Source organism: Elaeis guineensis, chromosome 11 (genome assembly GCF_000442705.2).
Source record: "Elaeis guineensis isolate ETL-2024a chromosome 11, EG11, whole genome shotgun sequence".
NCBI lineage: Eukaryota > Viridiplantae > Streptophyta > Magnoliopsida > Arecales > Arecaceae > Elaeis > Elaeis guineensis.
The window spans coordinates 105,334,134-105,351,110 of record NC_026003.2 but is presented as its reverse complement, the minus strand read 5'-3'; the positions used below and the strand labels follow the sequence as shown (position 1 = coordinate 105,351,110).

Sequence of the window (16,977 nt, the reverse complement as noted above, 5' to 3'; positions counted from 1 at the left end):
ACGAGCCAAGTTTGGATTTATGTAGACATACATACTGCATACATTACATATACTAGCCGAAGCAATTTACTACTCCACCACTAGTTTGTATTCCTTATCCCCAACCATTCACGTTAGCACTTGGCCGAGGGAAAGACAACCATTACTTTGAAGATGACACACCCATTATATTTCTCTAATGAAAAATATATTAAAAAAAGGCAATGTAGAGAGAAAGCTGTATTACTCAAGTAATTAATCACAATCTTTTGTAGAAATCATAGTTAATTAAATTACGATGCGCCAATGTTAATGCCCAAGTTGTATCGAAATTTTAAAAAATACTAGTGAAAACACAATCCAAATATAGCAACTTTATAGGATTATTACTTCAAGGCTTTATTCACCTAACATTGATAAAATGTCTCCCCACCATAGCTAGTATGTCCAAGTTCATCTAAGCCCCCTAAATTCCCTGGCAATATTCAAGTGCTCAACCTGACAACATCTTTTAATGTCCCCCTCACGAAATCCCCTTCTCAAAATTTCAAATCTTCTTTAGCTACGTGCTACTTTAACAAGTAAAGGCTTTGAAATTAAACTACCTTGCACGCAAACATTCACAAACACTTCACCAAACTAACAACCGATTAAAGAATACAAATTGAAAGGATTAGAATTGAGGTTTCTTTTGGGCAACAACGTTAAAAGGAATTCCAAGCGATCGGCCCAACGGTCACTGATATCTCGTTTCTAGAAGATACCGGGACTAGTTTTGGTGGGCCCACCTACACCTCCCCCTCTCTGTCCCAATTAATGAAATCACAACCGTTGGATTGGTCGGTCCCTTATCTTTCCCCCTGTTCCAGCGGCTGAGCTTCATGGTCCATCAGATCTCAAGAGTGGATCAGATTGTTTTGACATCCAGTGGGTTTCTTGGTCTTTCGGCAAGTTTGCCCAAGGTAGTTGGGGGCCCACCATGGAGACTGGCTGTTATTTGAAAGGATTGAAAAGGAGGGAGAGCTCTACCCAAAAAAAAAAAAAAAAAAAAAAGGGGAGGGAGAGGAAGAGATGTAGAACAGTAGAACAGAAGCAGGATGTTTGGTACCGCTGCGTTCTTGTATTCAACTCCGAACAGTGTGAGATTTTTCTTTTTTTTTTTTTAATTTAATGACTCCTTTTGTAATTGTTTTGGTTTTCAATTGACAAAGTTACATGTTTTTTCTCCTTTTTGGCGTTTTGTGCTTTACGAGTATGTGCTTTTTCTGGAATAATTGAATAAATATGCTGCTCGTTGGGATTTTTGAATCTATGTTTGATGAGAATTGATGATTCGATTATTTATTATTGGTTTAATCCTGAAAAATTGGGCATTAAGGGTGAAACATGAGTTCTGTTTAATGTGTTGTTTCTTGGATTACTGAAATTGCTTGCTTTATTGATTTTCTTAATTTTTGGTTGGGGTTTTCAAGTATGGTGGTGTTTAAGAATCAGCAAGGTGCCTTCTGGAAAGAATTGAAGATTGTGAAGGATGTTAAAGATGAGCGTTGTGATGAAAAAGTTTAGGTTTTGCTTGGAACACTAAATAAGACTTAAAATCATTGTACTGCAATAAAATGAGTTTGTCCAAGGACAGACTAGCCTCTACTAGACTGGCTTTGGGTTGGCACCATCCATCCGAGCCATGTCAAATCCTTTCGACATCTTAGAGATATTTTTAAAGCTTCATAATTTTGAGAAATAATAACCTTTAGTACCCTGAGCTCATTTTGTCTCAAAGTTGATCCAGACTCTAGGAAAGAATGAAAATCTTGTCAATCTGCATGCTCTCTTACACCTCCCTTTGAGGCTATTGCTTTCTCTCTTGACTACGTGTGTGCAAAGTCCAAGCAACATCTCAGGTGGTCACTTGCACTAAATTAGTCACCGTACCCACTGCATTGATCTTGGAATTTGTTAAGAAATATTCAATGCATCATGGGCCTAATTTTTATTTTGTTCAAGTTTAAATTGTGGGTGACCCCTAAGTTAAGGAAAATGAGTGCCCTTAATCAATGACTCTAGTTATCGAAAACAGAGATGGGTGTTTGGTGGAGTCTGAATCAAGAATATTTAAAGAAAAAAAAGGTGGTTTGCGACACTTCTATGAAAGCATAACCCAGTGGCCACATATCGTCGCTGAAATCCCTTTATTATGCATGTTCTAGTCCTTTCATGACTCCAACCAAAGTAGTCTAGATTATTTCAGATGGTTGGAAAAAATTTCCAATATTAAATATCACATTTAATATGGGAAATTTTTTCCAACTATCTGAAATAATCTAGACTATTTCCAATATTAAATATCATTAATATTTTGTGTTGTTTGTTTGCAGAGTGAGAAAGCCTGTTGAAAATATTCTGGTACAAGGTGACAGGAGTGAGGAAACACAGAGTTGGGAGCAATCAACATTTGCAAAACAAGAAACTGCAATATATTCGGTCAAAAGAAAGCAATCTTTGCAAGCTCGATACACATATGCTTATATATTATTTCTAACAAATTTATTGGCTTGTTTTGTTCGTGACTATGGGCACAAATTTCTCCATATTCTTCATTGTAGGCCACTGTTCGGTCCATCATGTATGCCTCTTCATATTGAGCATTTGACCACATATTAAATAAGTTCACGCCTTAGTTAATAGTTTTGAGATACACTTCATAACTAGTATGACAAATTACTTTAAGCTGTGATCTTTATACTCAGATCTGCTACTTATCGTCTAATAGTTCGGAACTTTGCATAAAATGGAATGGGTAAATCCTTTGCAATTCTTTCTTATCCATCACCAAATTATAATGTAGTCAAAGCTTCCACGATATTAAAATTTTCTTCTCTTGATGTAATATTGTCTAACTCTTTGATGTAATATTGTCTTGAATTCTTTAATCTTTCTTTCTATAAACCTAACCACCATTTTTGCCTTAGAAAAATTCTCGGTAAAGTGATGTGAAATGCTCATCAAATTATTGGCCTCATCCTACACAAATACCCTTTCTTTTCTGTATTTAATGAACCTTCATATTGTTTAATTTTAATCTGACAATGCTTACAGCATCGTGCAATATTTCATTATTAGTCAGTCTATATTGGATCAAAATGCAGTTTATTGATTGTTACAGACTTTGAACACATCTTTCTTTATAGTAAATAATGGCCTTAAGTTGCTTGAATGTGGGGTTAACTTGTTATGTCGAAAAGATAGAATTACTAATGGATATTGATAGCTTGGAGGAAAAATGAGAAGCTAATTAATATAATGGTGGCTGATGAAGGTTTGTACATTGAAAGATTCCTCACGTGGCTAGTTATCTGAGGTAACAGACTTCAGATGAAGGTCTGAAACAAAGTTTTTTACTTGGAAGCTAAATTTTAGAGGCAATCTTGCAACTTTTTCATAGATAAAGAATGTGCAGCTAATGTAAGTTTCTGAGACTTACCCCAAAGATGCTTCTTAAGGAGGTTCAATTTATTAAATTTTACCATCCTAATTATGATTTATAATTATGAAAACAAAGCTGTCCTAGACTACCGAGTAATATCCTATAGTTTATTAACCTATCGGCCCTAGGGCTGAGCGAAAAAAAGAAATCCGAAGAAATCCATCCAATCCAACTCGATAAACATCGATTTCAGTTGGTTGAAAGATTTGAATTGGATTGTAATTCATAAAAAATTCTGTTAATTACAGTCGATTCAGTTTCTACATTTTTAACCTGTATGAAACTGAATCCGACCGACCGATATAGTATTTTCAATGCTTAGATTGTTAGGATTTGACACCTCGAGATTCAGCCCACATTGAGCCCACAGCGAGATTCGCAGCAAAAAATGGAGTCCAACGAGACCAAGATCATCCGAAACGGAGCTCGGATGGAGGAGATACGAGCTTTTGAAGTCGGCACAAGATTCGAGGCGGCGGAGGACCACCGGTGACCGGCGGCGGGCGGCAGTGGCGCGGCCGCAGGCTGCGGCGTGTGGGACGCGCGACCCACACGGGCGGGCGGCCCAGGCGGGCGCCCGGCCCAGCCGAGTGCGTGGCCCAGGCCCGCGCGAGAGCGGGCCGGCCCAGGCCCAGCGGCCTGCTGGCCCTTTGCCCCGGTCCACCGTGGACCGGGCGGTCCACGGCTGGGCCTGTGGACCACACGGGCGTTTCCCACGCGTTTCGTGCGGTCCACGATACTATTTCATGGACCGATCGCGATCGGAGGGCGTTGGTTGATCTGTTTTTTGATCCGACGGTTTAGAACCTGATTTGGGTTGATTAAGGACTTTTAAACCTAATCTAATTAGGTTTTAACCCTTTAAAAGGGCCTGTGCGTGAAACAGAGAGGAGGCGGTTCGGGTTTCTCACCGTACAGAGCTGTACGAACCTGATTGAAGAGAGAGAGGCGAAAGCACTGAGAGAGAAGAAGCAGGAGGCTTCTGGACAGCGGTCGTCAGGCACTTCAGGGGTTAAGGGGGTCTTCCAAGAGAGAGAGAGCTTTTGTGAGGAAAACTTCAGGTGAGAGAGAATTGGGTATACAAGGGTTGAGGGTGAGGTCTCCTCTTGTAAAATTTTCTTTTTCATAGTGAAGTTTGCATGCCCCGTGGAGGTGAGCCCTTTTGTGGCTGATCCACGTATTTTGATTGTTTTTCTTTTATTTTGTTTCTTCTTTCTTCTTACTGCATTACGTGGTACTGAAAAGATCTTGGGAGGTGGTATCCTGGCCAGACATCTATCCAACCAGTGGTATCAGAGTAAGGCGGTACAAGGACACAGATTGCAGTGGTGGTGAGCAAGACTGAAGATGGAGAAGACAGGAACAATCAAGATGGAGATCAACAAGTTTGATGGTAAGAGCAATTTCTCCTTGTGGCAGGCAAGGGTGAAGGACGTGCTCATCCAACAGGGGTTGATCGATGCTCTCTTGTGCGATGAGAAGCCGACCACCATGGAGGTGCGGAATTGGAAATGGCTACAGATGCAGGCGGTGAGTACCATCCGCATGTACCTGGCGGATGAGGTGGTGATCCATGTGCTGAACGAGACTTCCCCGACGGTGCTGTGGTCGAAGCTCGAGGAGTTGTACATGGTGAAGTCTCTCACCAACATACTTTTCTTTTGGAGGCAGTTTTACCAACTGCGGATGACTGAGGGACAGAGCGTGCAGGAGCATCTAAGCCACTTCCAAAAGATCCTCACCGACCTTCTCAGCGTTGGCGAGAACGTTGAGGAGAAGACCAGGGTGCTGCTTTTGCTGGCGTCGCTTCCTCCTTCGTACGAGTCCTTGGTGACTGCTCTTCTAGTGGGGAAGAGCACCATCAAGATGGATGAGGTCACCATGGAGATACTCCAGAACGAGGTTCTCAGGAGGGAGAATCCAGCTTTGAGCTCAGGTGGCGGTAGCTCAGCTTTGGTGGCTTCTGGAAGAGCAGGAGGTGGTAGACGGAGCGACAGGAGATCGCAACGAGGACGGTCCAAGTTCAGGAGGGATTTGAGCAAAATCAGGTGTTACCGATGTGAAGAGTTGGGGCATCTAGCCAGAGATTGCCCTTAACTTAAAAATCGGACGGTGGCTGCTGTAGCAACGGCCGGCAGCGATTTAGATGGAGATGTCCTAGAGATATCTAACAAGGTATCTACTTCTTCCCAGCAGTGGATATTAGATTCTGCATGCCTCTATCATATATGTTGCAGAGAGGAGCAGTTTGACTCCCTGGAGAACAGTGAGGACACTGTATATCTGTCGGATGGATCGAGTTGTGCGATCAGAGGCATTGGGACGGTCAGTTGGAGGATACATGACGGTGCAGTGAGGAGATTGGGAGAGGTCCGATACATACCCGATTTCAGACGGAATCTTATCTCACTTAGCAGACTGGATTCAAGAGGCTACAGGATGGTAGCTGGTAGAGGAATCCTAAGAGTGTTACGCGGCGATAGGATTATGCTGGAGGAGAAGAAGGGGAGCAGAGGACATTATTACCTGGAAGGGAGCCCAGTGCGAGGTGGAGCTTCGGGAGCCAGGCGGAGCCCAGAGCGAGGTGGAGCTCCATGAGGCGGATCGGGCATGAGACAGGAGACTCGGGAGGACGAGAGGCGACGTCGCAAGGTGAGATTTTTATTGCCACAGGATGATACCCCGAACAGGTCTCAGGTCAGGAGGAGCATAGAATACGACGGAGATGGGATCGAGCAGCCTGGCTCGACTCCCATGTTTGCCCATCCATGATCAGCAGGCGATTGCCCCAGGGCATGGGGGCGAGGAGATCCAGAAGCTCTCAGAGTTTGGAGGAGGCCGAATATCGAGTCGAGGTGAAGATTGTTAGGATTTGACGCCTCGAGATTCAGCCCACATTGAGCCCACAGCGAGGTTCGCGACGAAAAATGGAGTCCAACGAGACCAAGATCATCTGAAATGGAGCTCGGATGGAGGAGATACGAGCTTTTGAAGTTGGCACGAGATTCGAGGCGGTGGAGGACCATCGGTGACTGGCGGCAGTGGCGCGGCCGCAGGCGGCGGCGTGCGGGATGCGCGACCCACGCGGGCGGGCGGCCCAGGCGCGCGCAGGCCTGCGCGCGGGAGCAGGCCGGCCCAGGCCCAGCAGCCTACTGGCCCTTTGCCCCGGTCCATCGTGGATCGGGCGGTCCACGACTGGGCCTATGGACCGCGCGGGCGTTTTCCACACGTTTCGCACGGTTCACGGTACTATTCTGTGGACTGATCGCGATTGGAGGGTGTGGGTTGATCTTTTTTTTGATCCGACGGTTCAGAACCTGATTTGGATTGATTAAGGACTCTTAAACCTAATCTAATTAGGTTTTAACCCTTTAAAAGGGCCTGTGCGTGAAACAGAGAGGAGGCGGTTTGGGTTTCTCACCGTACAGAGCCGTACGAACCCGATTGAAGAGAGAGAGGCGAAATGGCTGAGAGAAAAGGAGCAAGAGGCTTCTAGATAGCGTTCGCCAGGCACTTCAGAGGTTCAGGGGGTCTTCCAAGAGAGAGAGAGCTTTTGTGAGGGAAACTTCAGGTGAGAGAGAATTGGGTGTACAAGGGTTGAGGGTGAGATCTTTTCTTGTAAAATTTTCTTTTTCATAGTGAAGTTTACATGCCCCATGGAGGTGAGCCCTTTTGTGGCTGATCCACGTATTTTGATTATTTTTCTTTTGTTTTATTTCTTCTTTTTTCCTGCTGCATCGTGTGGTACTGAAAAGATCTTGGGAGGTGGTGTCCTGGCCAGACATCCACCCAACATAGACTGTTTAGAGAATAGAAAAATGACAATTATGACATGTTATGTACTGACTTATGGATGTTATGAAATTATTATATCTTAATTTCTATATGAATTGAATGGGGTATTAGTTTGTGATGTTTAAAATCAACATTGGATCAACATTGAAGTCTAAATGGATACAACCCATCTGAACCTGCTACAAATTGTTAACTTCGATTTCAAATAGTTTATATACGATAAATGGTCAGCAGCGGGTTGGATTTTCTTCAACCCGATTAAGTTCGGTTGGATCAAATTTTTCTTTCAATCCGATCCAACCCGACCTGTGCTCAGCCCTAATCGGCCCCCTTGTTTTCTTCTATTAAGACTCAAGAGGAACCACGGTAAATACTTAGCTAGTTAATAGTTCCCTAATATGGGCTTGCTGATTGCAATTTGTTTCCTTGGTTATGGTCCTCATTAAAAGTTTCTAACAACCGTTCACCTACCTAGATTCATATGCCTAGAACAATCCATCAATCTAATCTCCTACTGATGGTCGATGACCTAAACAACTGGTATGTGCTCCTAATCAGCTCCTAAAATTTTCCCTCATGGTTAACTTATCTTCAAATTTGGATGATTTACTAATTTGACTGGCTTAGGATTTTAATTTCCATGGGCTACTTGATTGTTCTTTCTTTTCAACCATCCAAGTATTCGATACATGTTTGATTAAATATGTATCTATCTAAAACTTAATGTACTTATTTTGTTCAGCATATGTAGAAAAACCATGAAGTTCTAAACCCTTTTTGTGGTGTTGCCAAAAAAAGATGTTTGATACTGGTATCTTCTTTGCTCCTGCAATAGACATGTTAACTTCAGATAGTCTATTAAGACTTAGTCGATACCGTGCTAATCTGTGCAATCTAGTTATTATTGGTTTCATCATTTCCTGCTCAGATTTGGCTGTCCAAAGTAATTCATATGGGTATCCTTAATTATTTCAAAAAGCACTCGCCATAAGAAAAGTGCAATGCCGTGGGCACATAATAATCTTTTAAATAAACTTAAATTGAGATATGAGATTGGATTAATGTTTAATTTAGCTTGGGTACAGCTGGTTCTTTTCTCATTTAGGGCTGCACCTGTATAGGATTCATGACTATAAAATCATTTATTTACTGATTGCTCTACTGCAAACTGAAATTCTTGAATGTAAATTATATTATGAGTACAAGTGAGGAAGGATAGGTATTATTTCTCGCTGCTTAAGAAGACTGTTTTCAATTTTTATTTCTGTAGATTTGGTGCTACAGCAGTATAATTTAGCCCAGTTGAAAGATCTCGAAAGAGAGAATCAGCTCATGTTCTTGCTAAGGAAATCAACAAATGGTTTAGGCATCAATATGAGCTAGATTTATGGTTAAGCATGCCTTGATTTTATGACCATTTTCACTCTCCACTCAAGTCAATTGAAATAACTGTATGCAAACAAAGATCTTCCTGTAAGATTAGATATAGTATATATTTTCTTAATCAATGAAAGTGACATGTACAAAGTCATGATGCAAAAAGACAATCAAGAAGACTTGGACTCAAGACTATCATCTAACAAACCAAATTACTAATTAGCCATTATAACTCAAGACTATCATCATGGTGCAAAAAGACAATCGAGAAGACTTTCAGTCAAGAAACTATCATCTAATAAATCAAATTACTTATTGAGTATCATGCTTATCTTCACTAATTAATAGATTGACCCATAAAAAATATAATTTATTCAAATTAATTCTAACAAATTATTGAATAAGCATCAAATTAATTCATCATTTAAATTAGAAAATACAATGATTTAAGATTCAAGACATCAACAAGTAGGAAAAAATAGGAAGTGAAGAATGATTTACTTTCTTCAAGTTCAGGCTAAGGAAGAATTCAGATGACCATGACCTCCTCTGATGCTTGAAACCATCAAAAGAAAGAGATCGATAACAATTGTGAAATGCTAGAAAAAAGAGAGAGAAAGGGTAATGACAGGGTGAGAGGGATTGACCTACTTTATAGAATCAACAAATCACAGTCCATATTGTCGCCAAGGAAGAGTGTAGCTCATGATTTGGACGGAAACAAGCTGGTCGAGAGATGGGAGAAGAGAGAGAGAGTAGAGGGAGACAAGATGAAGAGGAAGAAGTTGGTGGAGGAGAGTGGAGAAGGAGAAGACCGACGGAGGAGCTTGGGAGAAAAGGAGGAGGATGATATTGGTGAACGACTTCGGTAGAATAGGTTGGAAGATAAGGAGGAAAAGTTTAGGTCTAGAGATTGAGAGAAGTGGGGGAGCTCAGAGGAGGAGGAGGATGAGCTCGATGGGTGTTCGACAACAGAGCTTGGGGTGGGAGGACAAAGTTGATAGGTGTCTAGCAGCAGAGCTCGAAGAAGGAGATGAAAGTGAAGGAGGGAAATTAGGGATTTAGCAAGTAAGGGATCTAGGTGAATGGAGGTTTATGGCATCCAACAATGCTTTTAGACGTTGTCTCTTAATGACACTTTTAAGTATCCCTTTATTCTAGCTACTTAATGATGCTAACCATAAAAGCATCGTAAGAGACCTAATTTATTTTTACGATGCATAAATGCATCGTTAAACTTTGACATTATAAAAAGCAACGCAATATAAGCACGCTATGAAATTGCTGTCAGTGCTTTATCCTAGCATCAACAGATTAGAGCTGTTTATTCTTCTTTTTAGTATAGTGAGAGTATTTGTGTAGTAGTAATCTACTACAATCCATATCCTTATTTTTTTAAAAAAAATGGTTAGATCAATTAATCTGGGAAGAGTAGCATTTTTAATTTTTAGGATGCTTTTCTCACATTGGGCACTAATCCGATGTATTTAGGATGACAAACTTCTTCCCTTCCGAAATGCAGGTGGATCATAAATAGAAATTTTGAGCAGAAGATGTGCTATACCATTTTCAGGCTTATTATCATGTAAATCATGTTTTCACTTTTTCATTATCTTTCCAAATATTACAGTATGTGGATAGGATGGTTGGCCGGAATACAGACACCTAATTAACCAATAATCCCATTCCCATTCAGCTTGGCTTAAAAAAAAAAAAAACTTGGGGAATAGAAAAGGAAGAACGACAAAAAAGAGGAAATCTTTTTTATTGTTCATTTTAATTTTAGGATCCAATGCGATCCCTTCTTTTGGCTTTTAATGACCCATCTATTTTTATGAGGTACTTAATCGGAATCGGGACAAGAGTGGGAGTAATTATATTCCACACTGCGTGCCGACAACAACCACAGAAAGATACGTTTGAAGCCCATAGCAATAATGGATAGCAGAGGCCAAACACCAGAGAGAGATACATAACAAAGATTTTTCATTAAAAAAAGAGCTCTAACTGCGGATGGATGACAACGTAGTGCCAACAAAATTAAGGCAGACATAATAGCCACACCAATGTTGATTACATGGCAGTTACCCATTGGTTGAAATGGCTGTTTCGCTGAAAAAAACATGACATGTTAACAAAGTCCAATCCGATTCCATAAGGTTTCAGTAAAGTCACAGTCCCCCAACCCTATTTTAGCTTGAAACATTCAATCAAAGCATCACAAGAATTCCAATCACCCGTCCATCATGGTAGACATGCAATGGAATTTGCAACTAGGTGGTGGCTATTAAAGGCCTCGAACTCTCTCTCAACAGCCACAAGTACCTTAAAACCTCTGGGGCCAATCCAAACTTTAGCTATGGGATCCATGCCATCTAGAAAATTTCTATCCACCGTTCTTCTATTTCTAATCCTTTCATTTCTCCTTGCCTTGGCATCATCTTCACTTGCATCCCAAGGGAGAGTACTCGTCTGGCGGAAAGCCAGCTTCCAAAGCCAAGGATCACTTGAATCTTGGAACCTCGGCACCGATCTATGCAACTGGACTGGAATCACATGCAGCATCACACGTCAAGGCCGATGTGTGATCACAGAGGTAAATCTGGCCCAAATGGGTCTGGCAGGAACACTGAACGCTCTCAATTTCTCCCCCCCATCATCACTTACCAGTCTCAATCTCATGTTCAACAAGCTCTATGGAAGCATCCCTCCCACCATAGCGGCTCTTTCCAAGCTCACCTCCCTCGATCTTTGTACCAATAACTTCATAAGGATAATTCCACTACAGATCAGCTCCCTGACAAAGCTCAACTCCTTGAATCTTAGTGGGAATCAAATAAGTAGTTCCATCCCTCCTTGGCCAAGTAATATGACAAGGCTCAATTTTTTGTGCCTATGCCAAAATAACCTTTCAGGTACTATCCCCGAGGAAATAGGAAGGCTTGGGAATCTCCTGGAGTTGAGAATGTACACCAACCAAATAACAGGTTCCATCCCTTCCGGTTTGGGAAATTTAACCCAACTTCAACTATTGGATTGCAGCAACAATAAGATATCTGGCTCCATCCCACCTGAATTAGGAAATCTTGTAAACCTGATTTATTTAGCATTGGCAAAAAATAGTCTGACAGGTTTCATCCCTCTTAGCTTGGGAAACTTGACCAAGATGAACTGGCTCAAACTTTAGGATAATGTTCTCCTTGGCTCCATTCCTTCTTGAATAGGAAACCTAGTGGAGTTAATTGGGCTATCACTCTGGCAAAATAATTTAAAGTATTCTATCCCTAGCAGTTTAGGAAATTTGATCAAGCTTAAAATTTTGTACCTTGATGAAAATCAATCCTCTGGACCAATTTCTCATAAAATAAGAAATCTAGTGGAGCTAACTAATCTGTCACTCTCATAGAATAGTTTAACAGGTTCTATCCCCAGCTGTTTAGGAAATTTAACTAAGCTTAACATGTTCATTTTTTGGGGTAATTATCTCTCTGACTGCATTCCTCTTGAAATGGGAAATCGAGCAGCGGAGTTATTTGGACTATCACTCTGACAAAATAATTTAATATGTTCCATCCCTACTAGATTAGAAAATTTGATCAAGCTTGAATTCTTGTACCTTGATGAAAATCAGATCTCTAGACCAATTCCTTATGAAATTGAAAATCTAGTTGAGTTAACTAATCTGTCACTCTTACAGAATAATTTAACAGGTTCCATCCCCAGTTGTTTAGGAAATTTAACTAAGCTTAACATGATCATTCTTTGGGGTAATTATCTCTCTGGCTGCATTCCTCCTGAAATAGGAAATCTAGTGGAGTTACTTGGGCTATCACTCTGACAAAATCATTTAACATGTTCCATCCCTACCAGCTTAGAAAATTTGACTAAGCTTGAACTTTTGTACCTTGATGAAAATCAGATCTCTGGACCAATTCCTCATGAACTAGAAAATCTAGTGGAGTTAACTAATCTGACACTCTCACAGAACAATTTAGTAGGTTCCATCCCCAATTGTTTAGAAAATTTAACCAAGCTTCACATGTTCATTCTTTGGGGTAATCATCTCTCTGGCTACATTCCTCCTGAAATAGGAACTTTAGTGGAGTTACTTGGGCTATCACTTTGGCAAAACAATTTAACATGTTCAATCCCTACTAGCTTCGGAAATTTGACCGAGCTTGAATTCTTGTACCTTGATAAAAATCAGATCTATGGACCAATTCCTTATGAAATAGGCAACCTAGCGGAATTAACCAATCTGTCACTCTCACAGAACAATTTAGTAGGTTCCATCCCCATTTGTTTAGGAAATTTAACCAAGCTTAACATTTTTGAACTTTCAAATAATTATCTCTCTGGCTCCATTCCTTTTGAAATAGAAAATCTAGTGGAGTTAACTAAGCTATCACTCTCACAAAATAGTTTAACAGGTCCCATCCTCCCCATCTTAAGAAATTTAACCATGCTTGAAATCTTGTACCCTTTTGAAAATCAGATCTTTGGATCAATTCCTCATGAATCCTGCAAATTAACCAAATCCCTGGCTCAATTCTTCCATCTTTTGGAAGCTTAACCAACCTTATTGATTTGCACTTATTCAATAATCAGCTATTTGGTTCTTTGCCTCAGGAACTTAACAATATTACAAATTTGAAAAATCTCCAATTGATGAACAACATTTTGCTGGCCATGTACCCCATGACATATGCAAGGGAGGAGTTCTGGTTAATCTCGTTTTGAGCAATAACCATTTTGAAGGTCCAATTCTCAAAAGCTTGAAAAATTATACAAGCCTAATTAGAGTCCGACTGGAGCAGAACCAACTATCCGAAGATATATATGAAAATCTTGGAGTGTATCCACATCTGTGGTATATTGATTTAAGCTTCAACGGACTATCTAGTAAGCTCTCACAAAATTGGGGAGGATGTCATAATTTGTCCCTCTTACGAATCTCTAACAACAAGATTACAGGAGTTATACCATCCAAACTCAGAGAGTTAACTATATGTGCTGGACCTTTCCTCGAACTATCTATCAGGGGAGATTCCAAAGAATTTGAGCAAGTTAACTAAGCTATTTAACTTGAATTTGAGCAATAACCTACTTGTTGGAGAGGTATATCCCAAATTTGGAGAACTCTCTAATCTGGAGGTTCTTGATCTGTCAACAAATCAACTAAGAGGAAGGGTACCGGAACAATTGGGTAACTGCATGAAGCTTCGATTGCTGAAGCTTGGAAACAATCAATTAAATGGAAGCATTCCCTTACAAATTGGAAATCTAGTATACTTGAATGACTTTCTAGATCTAAGCCGCAACTCATTTACTGGAGAGATACCACCACAATTTGGCAAACTGAATAGGCTACAAGATCTGAATCTATCACACAATGAGTTGATTGGTCATGTTCCACCTTCTTTGTGTGATATGATGAGCTTGTCATCCATAGACTGATCATATAATGAATTAGAAGGTCCACTACACTACTGCAGAATTTTCCAGAATGCTTCAAGAGAGTGGTTCATCCACAATAAGGGCTTGTGTGGTGCAGTGAAAGGTTTGCCTTCATGTGACTTATCTACAACGAGAAAAGATGATTCAAATAAGCATCACAACCTTCTATTGTTAATTACTGTTCCTAGTTTGGGAACCTTAATTCTTCTATTTGTATTTGCCGTATTTGCTTTGCTAAATCTAAGAAGGAAGAAACACACTGGACATGTTGCAAGTATTAGAGAAGTTGAATTGTCTATTTGGAACTTCAATAGAGAAGATGTATACAATGGCATCATTGAAGCAACAGAGGATTTTGATGACAAGTACTGCATTGGCACTGGGGGATATTCCAGTGTTTACAAAGTATTGTTGCCAAGTGGCAAGTTTGTAGCCGTGAAAAAATTTCATCCGCTAGAAATTGAAAACTCATCAAGCAAGCAAACTTTTTGGAATGAAATACAGGCACCAACCCAAATCCAACATCGGAATATTGTGAAGCTTTATGGTTTTTGCTCCGGTGCTCAACATAAGTTTCTTGTTTATGAATATATGGAGAGAGGAAGTTTGGCAAATAATCTCGGAAGTGAAGGTGCCATTGGATTAGATTGGTCTAAGAGAGTGGATGCTATAAAACATATTGCTTATGCTCTATCGTACATGCATCATGATTGCACTCCGCCATTAGTACACTGGGATATAACAAGTAATAATATTCTACTTGATTCAGAATATAAAGCTTGTATTTTAGACTTTGATATTGCTAGACTACTGAAGCCTGATTCATCTAATTGGAGTATGCTTGCAGGCACACGAGGATATTTGGCTCCAAGTATATTGCAATTCTATTTTGTAATGTAAGAATAATGGCCTTATAAATTTATTTATATGTTTTATTATATTATTCAAGATTATGTTAAGAACATCTTTAGATTTATCTCCATATTTCACTATGAGATAATATAAAACATTCTCTCTTCCTATATATTCATATTTCATCTTTCTCAAAAAGATACAGACCTATTTAATCCCAGCTCTCCAAAAAAACATAGCATAGCTATGGCACAGTAACATATCAGCCATGCATTAGACACTTCCATGCTCATCAAAGAAACACAATATTTTTTTCCTCAAAAAGAGTTATTGTTTCTTTCTTGTTCTTATTGGGATTAGAGAATTAAATGCTATTCTCCAGGACATTCATGCGACCAAGTTTATATAAAGATATATTTAACTTTTAATACTATTAAATTTTCAAAGCTATAATTTCTACTATAGTATGTAATACATACTAACTATTGATTATGTGCCTACTTGCTTTTGTGAGGGATAGACATAATTGAGAATGCATTGAACGTTTATAGTAAATTAGATACCCGACATTGCAGTTACAAGTGGACCGTAGAGCTAATTAAATAGATGAAACTAGATTTATTAGAAGTTGTTGAGAATAAAAATTTGCTTATATATTTTTCTTTCTCCGTTACAGAGCTTGTATACACAATGAGGGTTACTGAGAAATACGATGTATATAGTTTTGGAGTAATAGCACTTGAGATTGTAATGAAAAAATATTCAGAAAAAATCATCTCTATGTTATTTTCTTTGATCAGTGAAAACATCTTTTTGAAAGATATATTAGATCCATGACTATCGCCTCCTACAACTCAAGTTGCAAATGCGCTAGTTGCAGTAGTTATGATAGCATTTCAATGTTTGGATAACAACCCACATTCTCCTCTGACAATGCGAAGTATATTTCAATGGCTATCTACTATCGAAGCACGATCAAACTTCCAACCTTTGGAGATGATTATGTCACCTAATCCATGTCAAGGTATGATAGAAAATACATATTTTACCAAAAATAGCCATCATGTAATATACAGTATCTCTCTTTTGTTTGGTTCAAAAGAGTTAGCAAAACTTGATTTCTCTAGTTTCTACGTTGTTCAGATAAGTTCTTTATGATTCATATCAACCAACTAATTGATCCCTGCATACTTTTATGATTGGAAATTGTGAAGTTATCTTGGTTGAGGTAACTTCACAATTAATTTGTACTCAAGTATTTTATCGATTCGGTCAATCTAGCACAATAAGAATCTGCCAACTGTAGGAATTGTGTTCTCCACGGGGAGAAATATTTGTAAGCAGAAACTCACATTTACTAAGAAAATATGAGAACCGGCATGTTTGCTGGTAAAGGATAGGATAGTTGGCTGGAACACAGACACCTAATTACCAATTCACGGTGATGCAATGGCGATCACAGCACACTTCAGCTTATAATCCTATTCAATTGGACCAAACCGGTCCACATGGTGATCAAATTGGTATAAGTGTCAGGAATTTCAAAAAAAAAAGAAAAAAAGTGAGCCATTTAGGTTGGGCTAGTTGTTGTCTCGATCTAACAAGCTTGTTTTTAGTTTTTTTTTTTTTTTGGTAAAGTTAAACTGAAATTGTACTGGACTTTTGCAGGCTTACTGTTTACTCTGCTTGGATCAAGTTGTATTCCTTGTGCCGCTATTGGATTGTATGATTTCTAGGGCTGTCTAACCCCCCCCCCCGCGTCGCCCCTTCGACTCCTTTCTTTATCTTCTCTATTTTCTTTCTTTTTGTGCTTTCTCATTTCTTGGCTTTGAACTTCATTTTATTTATCAATAAATTATTATAATAGGCTTCATTAAGCTGCTCAAAAAAATCATGATATTTGTAATATAGAGTTTGAAGTTTGAGATTCAATTATATAGTCGCATGTGACTATAGTGATGGAAATGCATTGATATTTGCTTATAAATTAATTGTTAATTTTTTTTTTGAAGAAAACAAGAGTTAAACGATTT

At 39.5% G+C, this 16,977-nt stretch overlaps 1 pseudogene; it reads left to right on the top strand.

Annotated features, from left to right (window-relative positions):
- The first annotated feature begins 11,003 nt into the window (after positions 1-11,003).
- On the top strand, positions 11,004-16,690 carry LOC109505303 (uncharacterized; annotated as a pseudogene).
- The last annotated feature ends 287 nt before the right edge of the window (positions 16,691-16,977 follow it).